Raw genomic sequence first — 13,351 nt, 5'->3', positions numbered from 1 at the left:
AAATCCACTCACAAGAGGAAAAAATACACAGTGATGCAGTGCAGAGGTGTTACAAAGATAATCTTTCCCCTGCCACTTTTCCCCACTGGCTTTAAAGCAACAAAAGCAAGCAGGTACAATTAAAGCATGAGAGGTCTTCTGAGAAGAAGAAAAAAAGGGAGCAGGGCTAAGGTTGGGTTTTTTGTGAAATTAGGTTATGTGGGACATAGAAAGGGGAATGGTACCACACTGTGTCAGGGGGCGATGCCAGACATATGGCTGACATTGGTGGTAACCATGCTGCTTTTTTTTTTTCTCTCTTTTACCAAAGCTTGATTTGACCCAGTCCCATAAAGCTTCCTGATGGTGGTTACAGAAAGTTAATCACATGAACTCTTCCAGGCTTTGCGGTCTGCTAACCCAGCACTGATCCCAGAACTCAGCCATGGGCCTGGCCGGACATTTTTCAGCACAACATGTCCTCTGCACGACCGTCACAAGTGAGGGGTTCACAGAGAGGAGCAACACAATGTTCTACCAACACATCAGGCTGAGGTTCAAAGCTCCTTCTTGACCTTGGAAGTGGAAGTCAAGAAAACAACCTCATTATTTAGCTGTTCTGGTCTGATCTTCATCAACAGATGGAGCTTGCCCAGTTTTTATGGAATTGTGGTCGGCCAAATTTAGATTTTTCCAGAGCACATTATTGACTTTTTGTCCTTCTTGGTTTAAAAGCTGATGTTCAAAGTACATACATGCCTCTGATGATGTCATAGTGATGTCATCAGGGTTATTTCTGCCTAGTCTTTGTACTTTTTTTTAACAAAGTCTGTTTTAAACTGGGGTGTGGAGTTTGAAAGAAGTGGGCAATATGTTAGACAGAAGTGACGATTGGTGGGTGGATCCAGGTCTGAAAAGACGAGGTATACCGAGGTGCCAACATAGGTGAGAGGTCTGGAGATGTTGGACATGAGGAATCCCTCTGGGAGAGCAGGTGATGTCCTGAACTGACAGAAGAAGAAGAAGAAGAAGAAGACAAAAAAGACTGCAGTGAACATAACAGAAGCACAGAACAGGTTCACCTGAGAACCGTAACAATGGCAAATGTAGGATCTAGAATTTCTGGGGCATGACAATAGACTGTATATACAGATGAACAGCTTGTCAGCTTCCCAAAACTGAAGCCAAAACATCTGGATCGCCCCCTTTTGGTTGCATGTCAGTGGATGGGACATCAAAGAACACCTAAAATACATTTTTCCTAAAGAAAAGGTCGTTTTTATCACACTGATGTTTGTTCAAGAGTTCATTTTTCTTGGTTTTATTTGATGCTATAAAAACAGGGTGAAACATCATGATTGAAAGGGTGAGGAACAGTTCTTACCCCAGAGCCTTCTACACCCCCCCCCCCACCCCCCTCCCGATTGGACACCCACCCACCTCCTAACTGTCTTAAAAAGGATTAACTTAATAACTAATTATTCATAATATACTGTACACATTTAAACACTTTAAAAGTGTTTGGTTTTCACGCTATTTGCCAGCTGCTGCATACTGACTTTGCCTTTGTGTTTCTGTTTCTATTTTGATTTTATTTATTGTTTTGATATGTATATGGGAGTATACAAAAATATTAAATTTCATTGTACTAAGTTATGACAATAAAGAGGATTCTGATTCTGATTCTTACAGCTGTGATTGACTCGTGATATGGAGTGTGACCTCGATACCGCAGCTCAACCACCAAATCCCAACTTTACCGGCTCCAAATTACATCACCAGCACAACGGCGCCACCTTTATCTGTGATATTTTGGCTTCACCTTTGCACAGTGGGAGGAAGTGACAACACCTTGTCCATCTTTATACATACATACCATACATTAAAAGAAAGTTGCCTAAGGCTGGCGTTTGGTAAAAGGTGGGATGCAAACCGTGGCCTGTTTTCTGATGAGGGGTTTCAAGAAAAGATGTTACGACCTGGAGCATTTTCAGGTCAAGGAACTGCACTATCGACTATCGTTTCTTCTTGTTTATTCATGGTGAGGTTACAAAAGCTTGGGAAACTACATGTCACAATACAAAAGGCACCCGTTGGAAAGTGTCCAGCATTAGCTCAATACAATTGATTTTCACACACAACTTCTAAACTTCTGACTAAAAGATATGAACTGAGGACAACTTGGGATTGGTGTGGACCGCAGCCAGTGAGGGGGCCGCAGGCTGACAGGAGGCTGTAAAGAGAGGCAGTAGACGGTACGGGAGGGCGGCTGTGACAGAGGATGGCAGGGTGGGTGTCACCAGGTACCATTCCCCCTGTCTGGCTGTATGTCAAGAGTTTCGCCTGGCTGATCAGGGACGACAGGACCGCTGCTCCCAACCTTCAGTCATCTGTCACACGAGGTCACCGCTGAAGACAAAGTATGCGAGTCACAGACTGTACAGGCCAGACACATGACGGCTACATGCGTCGGCATTCAGTACTGTGGGCTTGTGCTGCATGGGAAGTCCGCAGGCAGGGGTGGGCTGAGAGGAAATGATGTGCTGCTGAATTTAATTTCTCTGTAATTTCTATTATCTTGGCGGTCACGGGCTAACACTGGGGAGTGAAAACGGAGGAATAAAAACACAACAACTTGGATTAGAGAGGAAAAAAATGAGGGAGTTCAGAGGGTCGTATATCATTAAGCAATTGAGAAAGTTAATTAGGCAGCTCTGATAATTATTGCCATGGCAACCTGAGCGCACTCATGCAGATTTGATTAACGAGGTGCCATTTATCTGTACTGGCTAGACAGCAGGGCCTGCACAGAGCTGGAGAGACCCCTAAAGGTGGAAGCTATGTAATGTATGCTTTATTCACAGCCACAATGGACTCTCATATTTCATTTAATGCATAAACAATAAAGATTACAGATTCTTCTGGAGGAAAAGGCAGATATTTATTGCATCACTCATATTATAGGGAAAAGTGGAGTGAAACAAAGCTTTACTTCTCTATTTTCCCTCATTGTCTCATAAGACCTGAAGAAAAAAGGTTTTCATTTTTTTTTACACAATTTAAATAATTGGAATGCAAGAAACATATCCCAATTATTTGTATTTTATTATAACATGTCCGTGAGTGACCAATCTTTTACACAAAAAGTACACTACAGAACCTTTCTATTCTATTATTAAATTGACTTTTAAGAAATGTAATATGTAAGGTATTATGCATGCTTTTAACAGGTTATACATAGTGTGTGTGCATATGTGTTTTTGTGTGTGGAAAAATAATCTGTCTGACTGTTACTCAATCATTTTCATCCAAATCCTCTCGGCCTCACTCAGAGTCCCGTTGCCGGAGTTATGGAATATGGTTGAAAATGAGAAGACGCACAAAGGACCCGGGTTGAAGTGTGCACTCTGAAAGGTTTAATATTAATATACACTTTCAGAATCTTATGAATCTTCGTCCCTATGAAGAATAGAAACAATATATCTTTATAAATTTGATCACCTATCTCTCTTACTGCTGCATTTTGAAAATACATTGTTGGCCACGCCCCCATCTGTGTTACATCACCCGAAAGCCCAGGATGTCCTTCACATGGCACATTGGGACTCAAATAGAGTGCATGCATGGTGTTTGAAATATAGGCTCCAGTGTCATGTCCACCAGGAGAGGACAAATGTGAATTGCTGCGTCTCAGGAGGACACAAAGTCTGAACAGTGACACTATTGAGGGTTTCCCATTGAAATAAATGGCTTTTCCTTATCCATAAGAGACTGTCATTGGCATGGTATTGCAAAAAATGAAAAAAAGATTTTAAAAATATTAAAAAAGGTAAAGAAAGATGTAGATGTAGAGGAGTGTGGCGTGAGGGAGACGTCAGGGGTGTTTGTGGATTACAGTACACATGTTGCCCTCTGGTGGAAAAACAACATCATTTGAAGCGTGCACGCCTTGCTGCTGAAGGGTGTCTGGAGCCTTATTTAGCAGAAGGTAGCATATTGTCAGGCGCAGAGACACTTCATTATGCGGTGGGGACAATTATTAATGGCTGTTAAGCGTATACAGTACAGGAGTAATGTGAAAAATAAAGCAGTAAACACACACACACACACGCACACACACACACACTACATTCTGAAAGACGAGCCAAGCCATTTCAAACGCTATAGCTGTCACCCATCAGGACACAATTCAAAAAGAAAGAACAGATAGGTGCTCAAAATCTTCAGAGAATATTTCATCAACAGGGGAAGAAAATGACACATTTAGCATGTGCTAGAGACATGCTAACAAAATCAGTTTGCTAAAAAAAAAAAATCACTTAATTAGCACTCTCAAGAGGTTTTTTTTTTTCTTTTTTTGCCATAGATAGGACCGTTAGCAGCATGCAGACAAAAGTGAATACATGAAAGTAAAGTAAGCTCAGTGGGAGATATCTCCAGGGACCTGCTAATCCTCCTCCACATCATTTCACACACAGCCAAGTGAGAGGTATGGATTATAGTTTATTATACAAATATCAAGCGCAGATGTATTCTAATAACAGTCATATCAATTACAGCCCTCTCACTCTACATGTTTCATAAATATCTGACAATGGCACTCGCTAAGAAAGCCACATTCGGGGTGTAAAAATAGAAAAAGAGAGAAAAAATAGCATTGATTTTACTGTCACAAATAGCAGCTTCTTTATTGAGTTCCTCTGAAGTCTATCCTCACCCACAGTTCATAGCCTTGTCACAGTCTATTACAGGTATGTCTGCTGCTCCTTTCCTGGCTTGTGACATTTTCATCCTATTTTTATGAGTAAATCAGCTACTGACCAAATATTTTTCACACAAAGAAGAATTCTTACAGAAAGTGGTCAGGAAAAATATGAGACAGACGGAACATGAGAACTTTGAAGACTTAACTTCTGTAACACCAATTAAAGTGTAAATTCTGGCTTGGATTTTTTGGATGGATTTTTTTAATCGACTTGAATGGACTTTACTATGAGAGGAGCTGGTACAGGGGCCAGTAGGTAAGTCTTTAAAATACTCTTTTAATAAACTCTGGTCTCTCTAACTATGTTGTTGGTGTTTTGTTTTCTGTGTAGGGACTCTTCGCATGCTGCTGCATGTTATTTTGAGAAGTAATAAAGTATTAGTGGTTAAAAAAGACGTTTTAATGCGTTCACTGTGCTGCCCCGAGCTAGTCAGTGTTAGCCACGTCCGGCTGTTAGCAACTCACCGGGATATCTTCGTTAATAGTTTATACACAAAAAAATAGTCTTGATGGCTTATATGAAGAATATAAGGGATGATTTTACGGCGTAATTACACTTTAAAGATGAATAGTAGAGCTAGTACAGAGTGTTCTACCATAAATCCAAACCAAACAAAGTCCAGTAAGGCATCTGTTAAAGCCTCAAATGTCAGGTAAAAAAAATATTGCGCTATTTATTTTTCTCCTTGGCTCATTCTCCAAACTGTCAAGGTGACAGCTTACAGTGACAGTATTTGTTTGCACTGTCCATGAGGGGTAAATCTCCATGCATCCATGATTGGAGTCATCATTAAAATCCATAATCTCTTAATCTTCTCTATTACCAGCCATGTGAGGAAAGGTCCAATTTGATATTATTGAATGTAAGTATTAAAGCTACATTATTCCATATTTTTAATTGCATAAATGCTTCATTTTCACTACATGGTTTGGCTCAACTCACTTTTGTAAAGTCCACACTAAATCATATGTTGAAACTATAGTTTGGTACTAAGTATGTGTCTATGTTTGGTTGCATCACGTATATGTTAATGTTAAAAACTATAAGGGTACCGAACCAAAACACAAGCACTGAACTGCATGGCAGTTTGCTAAGCAATAGCAAAGAGGCTAACGACTAAAAAAAAAAAAAAGCTAACGCTAATCACTAAACAACAACACAAAGGCAGATAAACTAGGTCATAAATTATCACAAGTTGATTATACAACCTTAATCTACAGCTAGTGTAAATAACAACAGTGACATCAAGTGGGGAAACCATAGAAATAGAATTTTATTTTATTGTTATGGGTGAAACTGTCAAATAATGCTACAACATAGGGTATCCTGATATTAGGCAGATATAATTGCAACATTAAAACAAACATAATGAAAGCCTGTTATAAATTAGTAGTTTTATGCTTACCAATGTGGCACAGAGGATATTTATAGTATATACTTGCTCACTTAGTTACGTATCATTTTATATTTATGCACTGTATTTTACAGACACAAAATAGGCCGTATAATTCGCTCCATTCAAACTACATTAGCTGGCGCAGCCCTCAAAATGTTTGCAGTTCACTTTGTAGTAAACTTCAACCTATATAAGAAATTACGTTCAAACTAGGCTACGTTTGAATTTACACATGGCTGATGCAAATCAGTAATGGTACTTTTATCTTTACATTTTCCACTGCAGATGGTACTTCCTCAGTGTAGGTGGGGTTCTCAGCTGACTGCCACATGAAACTGCCTTGACATCATCTTCACCTCATCACTCATTTAATTTGTCTTTTCTTCAGCAACCGAACAGAGGACTGTCTGCGCTTTCTGCGGGGCAGCCATTTTTTAAAAATCTGGGTCAACTGAATAAAATTTGGGATTGCTATTGACGGCAGCTTGACTATTTAAAAATCCCACAGTTCTCTGTGTTTTAACTCCACCTTGTATCGGCACAGCTTGCTCGGAACATTGGCCAAGGTGGTACCAATAAAGGTACCAGGCACGATCCACAATTTTAATGAAAAAAAAAAAAAAGCAGTGAGTTGAGAAGATCTGTGTCATACCTTGCAGTGGAAATACAGCATATGTGTTCTATGAAAGGGGTTGAAAAGTGAGTTACCACCAAACTGATTTTGTTCTGTATATTTACTGATGCTGCTATAAGCCTAGTCTGTCAGGGGATAATCCTGTTCCTGATCCTCTGAGCTTCTCTCCTCTCTGTCTGTATCATTCATGTCTCATCAATGCATGTTACTAATTCAACTTCTTCCTCTGAGTTGTTCGTGCTTTGTCGTCTCGCAGGTCTCTGCTGATCGTGGTGGTGCCTGCTGCCGTGGTCCTGCATGACGCTTCCTGCTGCTTTTATCACTATTACTCATATATACTATCATTCATTTTAACTATAAAATTTGTTGCCATAAAAACTCCATCAGTAATATATCTTATAACCACGACTCTTCATTGATCATATCATATTTACCATAATAATAGCTGGGAGGAGGCCTCGGGGAAGACCCAGGACTAGGTGGAGAGATTATATCTACACGCTGGCCTGGGAACACCTTGGGATCCCCCAGTTAGAGCTCGTTAATGTGGCCCGGGAAAGGGAAGTTTGGGGTCCCCTGCTAAAGCTGCTGCCCCCGCGACCCGACCCCGGATAAGCGGATGAAGATGAGCTGAGATGAGACATTCTATCACCTCAGCTGTGCATGTTTCTACTATTCTGCTGTATTAACTGCCATAACATATAAGTCATATTCACATTACTATAGATATTATTATAGTTACTGTTACTTTTGTGGTTGCTTGCATCTCTGGGACTGTCTCTCTGTCTGTCTTTTTTCTCTTTCTCTCTCCTTTTCTTCCTCCCCAACCGGTGCAGACAGATGTCCGTCCTCCACAGAGCTGGGTCTGTCTGACGTTCCTGTCTGTTATAGGGAAGGTTTTCGTTGCCACTGTGTGCACAAGATTGCTGTTGCTACTCATTGGGGAATTGTTGTGTCTCTGTAAATCATAAATAAGTTTTAGAGTGTGGTCTTTACCTACTCTATATGTAAAGGGTCTTGGGACAACTTTTGTTATGATTTGGCACTATAAAAAAATTAAATGGAATTGAAACTCCTATCAACCTCATTTACAGCAACCAGAGCATCCATCATCTACGTGTAAGTGGTAACCAAAACTGAGCTCAAAGTGAACAAAGAGCTGAAATGTGTCAGGTGGCCAGAAACACAACACCAAATGAAAACAAGAAACTGGATTGATGACGTCCCTCTTCACCAGTGAAGGACACACAGGAACTCCTCCTTCTCACGGGTCTCTGGGTGTCCAGCTTCTGTTCCAACATTAGTACGAAAGAGTCAGACAATCTTATTCTACATGTTTGGGAGAAATAAATGAGCCAGAAAGGCATACAATCCAGTAAAATTCAGTTGTCCTAAAAGCCTGGACTCACATTTGGGTTCATAAAAACTGCTGTATTTGTTTGTTGGACTTTCTTGGGCTACCTCTTTTTGTCTAAAATGAAAACCAGCACAATCTATAAATTATTAATGCCTCTAAAGCTGTCAATCCTCAGCATTGTCAGATGCCATGAAATGTTTTTTTTTTTTTTTTTTGTGCAAATGCGTCCTGAATTTGAAGCTGCTCACATTCAGGAGTTGTGGCTCTCTTTCAATCCAGACTTTTTTAACACCCGCTGAGAACCAACTGCAGCAAACAAAGATATCTCTCTGGCTCTTCTGGCAATCCCAGCAGGCCTTTCAGCTCTTCATCCTCCCTGCCTTCAGCTCCCCTGGTGTGGTGCTGCTTTGGATCTGGGGTTCTTTCCATAAGAATGTAGACCCGTGTTGACGCCCTGAATGACATGGTGGAGTCTAACCTGCTGAGGCTTGTGTGCTTCCAGGCTTAATGGTCCCAGGAGAGTCCTATGTGCTGAAAGAGGAAACACCATAGACCACTTTCATTCATTTCTGTATTATGACTGGACAACGATGAGACATTGAGAAGAGACAAATAAAAAAAATGGCAGATTGTTTCTACTTTTTTTTTTCTTTTAATGGTGGGGAAATGCCTCTAAAAAGGACCATGATGCACCTGTTCTGTGACTAGAGAAACTGATGTATTCAGGTTTATCAACAGAAGTTAAACTATGGGTCACAGGTCGCGTATCCTAGCCGTTTTTAATGAAATATTTAATTCAATACAAGCCTCAATACTTTTCAAAATGATACAGTATTCACATTTGATAGTATACTGAAAGAACTAATGCTATTGAAGAAAAAAACAGATGTACAATGAGATTTTTAACCCAAGGTTGCACAGATAAAGAGGAAAATAAGCACTTTTGCTGCGTTTCATTAGTTGTTCAACATTTCCTCCTTCACTTCCCCTCAGCCCTTGGTATTACGTAACAGCACACATCTCATGCAGGCCACTTGGAGAGCTAAGAGAAATTGGGCGGGGAGGAGCAGGGGGTGAAATGAAACACACCTGCCCAGGTTCACTCTATCATGGATAGACGGCAGTTGTAGGCTCAGGGCTGGACTGCTTCATACGGATAATAAGAAATACCTTCAGACTCATTTCAATAAAACAAAGGTCTTTTCTGACAGATGATTATAATTTATCAATACTGTCGGGACTTTGTAAACAGCTGTATCTGTCTTTGATTAAGAAACTTCTGTTGGTGATCTGTATCATGATTATCATTTCTATGATATATTGCAAAATAACATTTTGCCCATGCAATTACAGATCATGTTAGGAAGAAATTAAGTCAAGTGTGTGTTTATATGTGTTTATATATAAGGAATCGGCCTCGAGTTGGCTCAGTAAACAGTTATGATGACCAGGGACGACCATCTGTAACATCTGCAATCTTTTTGTAAAAACAAACAAAAATTGGTATCTGTTCGGACATAGAAAAAAGAAGGACGGTGTGGAGGCGGAGTGTTTACTGCAGATTTGGTCGGATGAAAATATTCAAAAACAGTCGACAAGACGCACAAAAACTCTGAGGTATATGGAAAGATTTGCAAACAAAGCGACGCATCGCGATGGCGTCAATGCGTGTGATGTGTTACGGCGTGATGACGTAGAGGCAGCAAGAAGCATTCGCCGAGGCCCAGTTAGTGTGAGTACAAACGGGCCTGGCCCGCGGGGGGAGAGGGAGGGGGGGTAAGTACCCTAAAGCATGGGGCATGGTATGGACGGACAGTGTGAGTGCGCCCTTAGAGACCACCACTGTTTGTGTACCCCTAACCCTGACAGTGGGATGTTTAGATATGAGAGGGCCCATTCAGAAAGATGTGCATACATTAATTGGGCAACTCCCTAAAGTTGACCTATTGCTTGTTGATGTCCCCATTAATTGCCCCTTTGGCACTGGATCAAATGTGTCACTAATGTCATGGCCAACAGCTGACATGAAAGAGCAAGTCGAACTTGCCCAATTGAACCACATTCCTGGAGACCTCTACTTCTTCTACTGTTTACTGGAGGATGGCTATTGATTGATGACTATTTCAATAGAATAATTGTATTACTTTAAAGTTGTACTTCCGGTCCGTCCCCTATATGTTACCCTTTTAAATACACACACACACACACACACACGTGCACACACACACGCACACACACACACACACACACACACACACACACAGAAGTTGGAAGTTCCCGATTTCCGATTACAAGTGAACGCAGCATAACCGTTAGTGACGATCTGGGCCGAAAGACCAACCGCTGGCTGCAGTGTCACTAACATGGCGGCGGATTTACATCTAGCCCGGGAATGTCGCAACAGACACGGATATTGGAACACGAAAGGCAAGTACAAGTGCTTTCAATAGTGGGTCATATGATAAATCACCACTTTTTTTACTCGGTATTTGATGGATAGTAACTTAAAAGGCAATTAAATATATGGAAATCTTACGGAGTACAACTTTAAGCCTCTCTTTCTATTCAGTCTTTCCTGATCGAGTGCTCACTAACTATTGTTCCCATACTGTCAAGGAATTTTCCTTGAGTTTTGAGGAATTTGGGGGTTGCAAAAGGATACTTGGATATGACGAAATGCTAGTTAGCAAATGTAGGAAAATACTGTCTTGAGTGGATAATGTCAAACTATTTCATCAAGACTCCTGGGGCTGATCTGGCTGGTTAATCAACTCACGTCATTTCATTAGAATCGCATGATGTGAATAAATGTTAACCTGACGTGAACTTTAATACATGGTTCGTGAGCATCACATAGATTTTCACGACAGTGGTGGTTGACAATAAGGATGACAACTCCCATGATGCTACACAAGGTCATCAAATAAATCTCTCAGTGGCAGAAAACCACATGATGTACATTAAAACAAGGCTGCCTGGACTCATTCGGCACAGGCAGCCAGGCCATGTTTTCATTATCAGATTCACTTTGATTTCATTTCTCTCTCTCTCTCTCTCTCTCTCTCTCACTCTCACACACACACACACACACACACACACACACACACACACACACACACACACACACACACACACACACACACACACACACACACACACACACACACACACACACACACACACACACACACACACACACACACACACACACACACACACACACACACACACACACACACACACACACACACAGCAGCTTTGTTTCCCATATTTTAATTAATATAAAAAATACATATCTACAATACATTAACCTCTTATCCAAATGAATTAGAATTCAGGTTTTAATATCATCATAAATCTTTAAGACTGGGTGCAGTGTGCACTGTGGCGTGTAGGCAGCCCTGCCAACAATGCTGCAAAACCTGCATGATCAGTCACAACATGTTTCACAATGTGACTGTAACTCCTGTCATCTTTGATGGAAATTAAATGGAGAATGATCCACAGCTGCCAATATGGTTCACATTATTAAGGAAGACTTTGCTGGTCTACAAGTATCCCATTAGTCTTCATATACAGTAAATCATCCCTGCAAGCATCTTTAAATTGGCTCTTTTCTACCAGTGGTAAACCTGGTTGCCATAATGTCAGTGATGTAATGGCTTACTGTTCAGACTGTTTGTGCCCAATTCTGTTTACAGCTCATTTTCATGACCTACATCAGCTCAGTTTTCTCAGTACAGGTCTGAAGAGAAACTTATTTCATATTCAGAAAATTAGCCATTATTAAAGTGTAATTCCAGCGCAAAATCATCCCTTTGTCTTTTTCAGCATACATATATACATCAAAAAAGCCATTGAGACAGTATTTTTAATGTAGGAACTATTAACAGAGAAATCCGGTAGAGTCGCTAACAGCCACTAACAGCCGGACGTGGCTAACAGTGATTAGCTCGGGGCAGTACGGCGAAGGCATTAAATCGTCTGCTTTAACCGCTAATACTGCTGAAAATAACAGCAAACCTCTGCAGCAGCATGAGAAGAGTCCCTACACAGAAAACAAAGCAACAACAACTTATTTAGCGAACCAAGAATTTATTAAAAGAGTGTTTTAAAGACTTACCTACTGGCCCCAGGTACCAGCTCCTCATATAAGCTCATGTAAGTTTATTATTAAATGATTTTGAAGAGGCACGTTTTTTTAATATGCTTGCATTAAAACGTGAACAATAAAATGGCCATAGCCCTAGCCTGGGGTAAGTTGAGTCACATGAACACTTTTTTTCTGAGGTCATATTTTCAAGGCTCTTTTTCATAGGTGCGTTCTTATATCTTCAGTTGACAGGCAACATCCAAATTTAACAGTAGATCATTATGTTTCTGTCTCACTGTCCCTAAACTAAAATGTGACAATGTGATTCTAATGTATATCATATTCACCTCAGAATTTGCCATTAATTAACATTAAATAGATTCCTGAGGCAGATTTGGCACACCCAGCTATACTCAAAGAGAAGGGAACTAGAATCTAATGCCGTTTACGCACGACAAAGGTCCCTTTAATAAATAACAGGTGCCGAAAAGACTTCTGTGAGGGGAGAGAGGAGACAAGGAAGAACTAAATAAATGCCCCTCGTCTCCTCTCTTGGCTGTCCTCCGGCCTGTGACCCTGAAATCAATCTCAGCGCACCATCTTGACAGTCGCAAAGTCTAAAATGTACCCTTGTTTTCACGATACCTTTGACATATGAGGCATGACACAGCTAGAATAGACAAAACATGTAAACATGACGGCTCTGAAACAGTGATGTCTCATATTGTTTAATGACTGTTGTCAATCCCAGGTGGGAGGGACTAAGACAAGGGAGGAGGCGAGGAAAGGACTCAAGGAGGTACAAACTTGAAGGAATGAGAAAAAACAAATAGAAACCAGAGCTGCGTGTTGTTTGTCCTATGACGATAATGATTTACAAATATGCATTCAGGTATCGGCCCCTTAAGAAAGTAAAAATGTAAAATAAAAATTCCCGAACCGACAATTGTACGCCGCGTTTTGTCGTTGTCAATGTAATGTGATAAGGATATGTGGGTTGGGCTAAGGTCTTCTATGTTACGTTTTCACAGTCATAACTGTTTAAATTCATGTTGTGCCACCTTTGCCCACTTGTTTCCTACCTTGGATCCTGGGAAACTGAGGAAAACACAGACAGACATATGGG

The sequence above is a fragment of the Echiichthys vipera genome, assembly GCF_963691815.1.
Source record: "Echiichthys vipera genome assembly, chromosome: 13".
NCBI lineage: Eukaryota > Metazoa > Chordata > Actinopteri > Perciformes > Trachinidae > Echiichthys > Echiichthys vipera.
The sequence above is the reverse complement of the archived record's forward strand: the minus strand, read 5'-3'. Positions refer to the sequence as shown.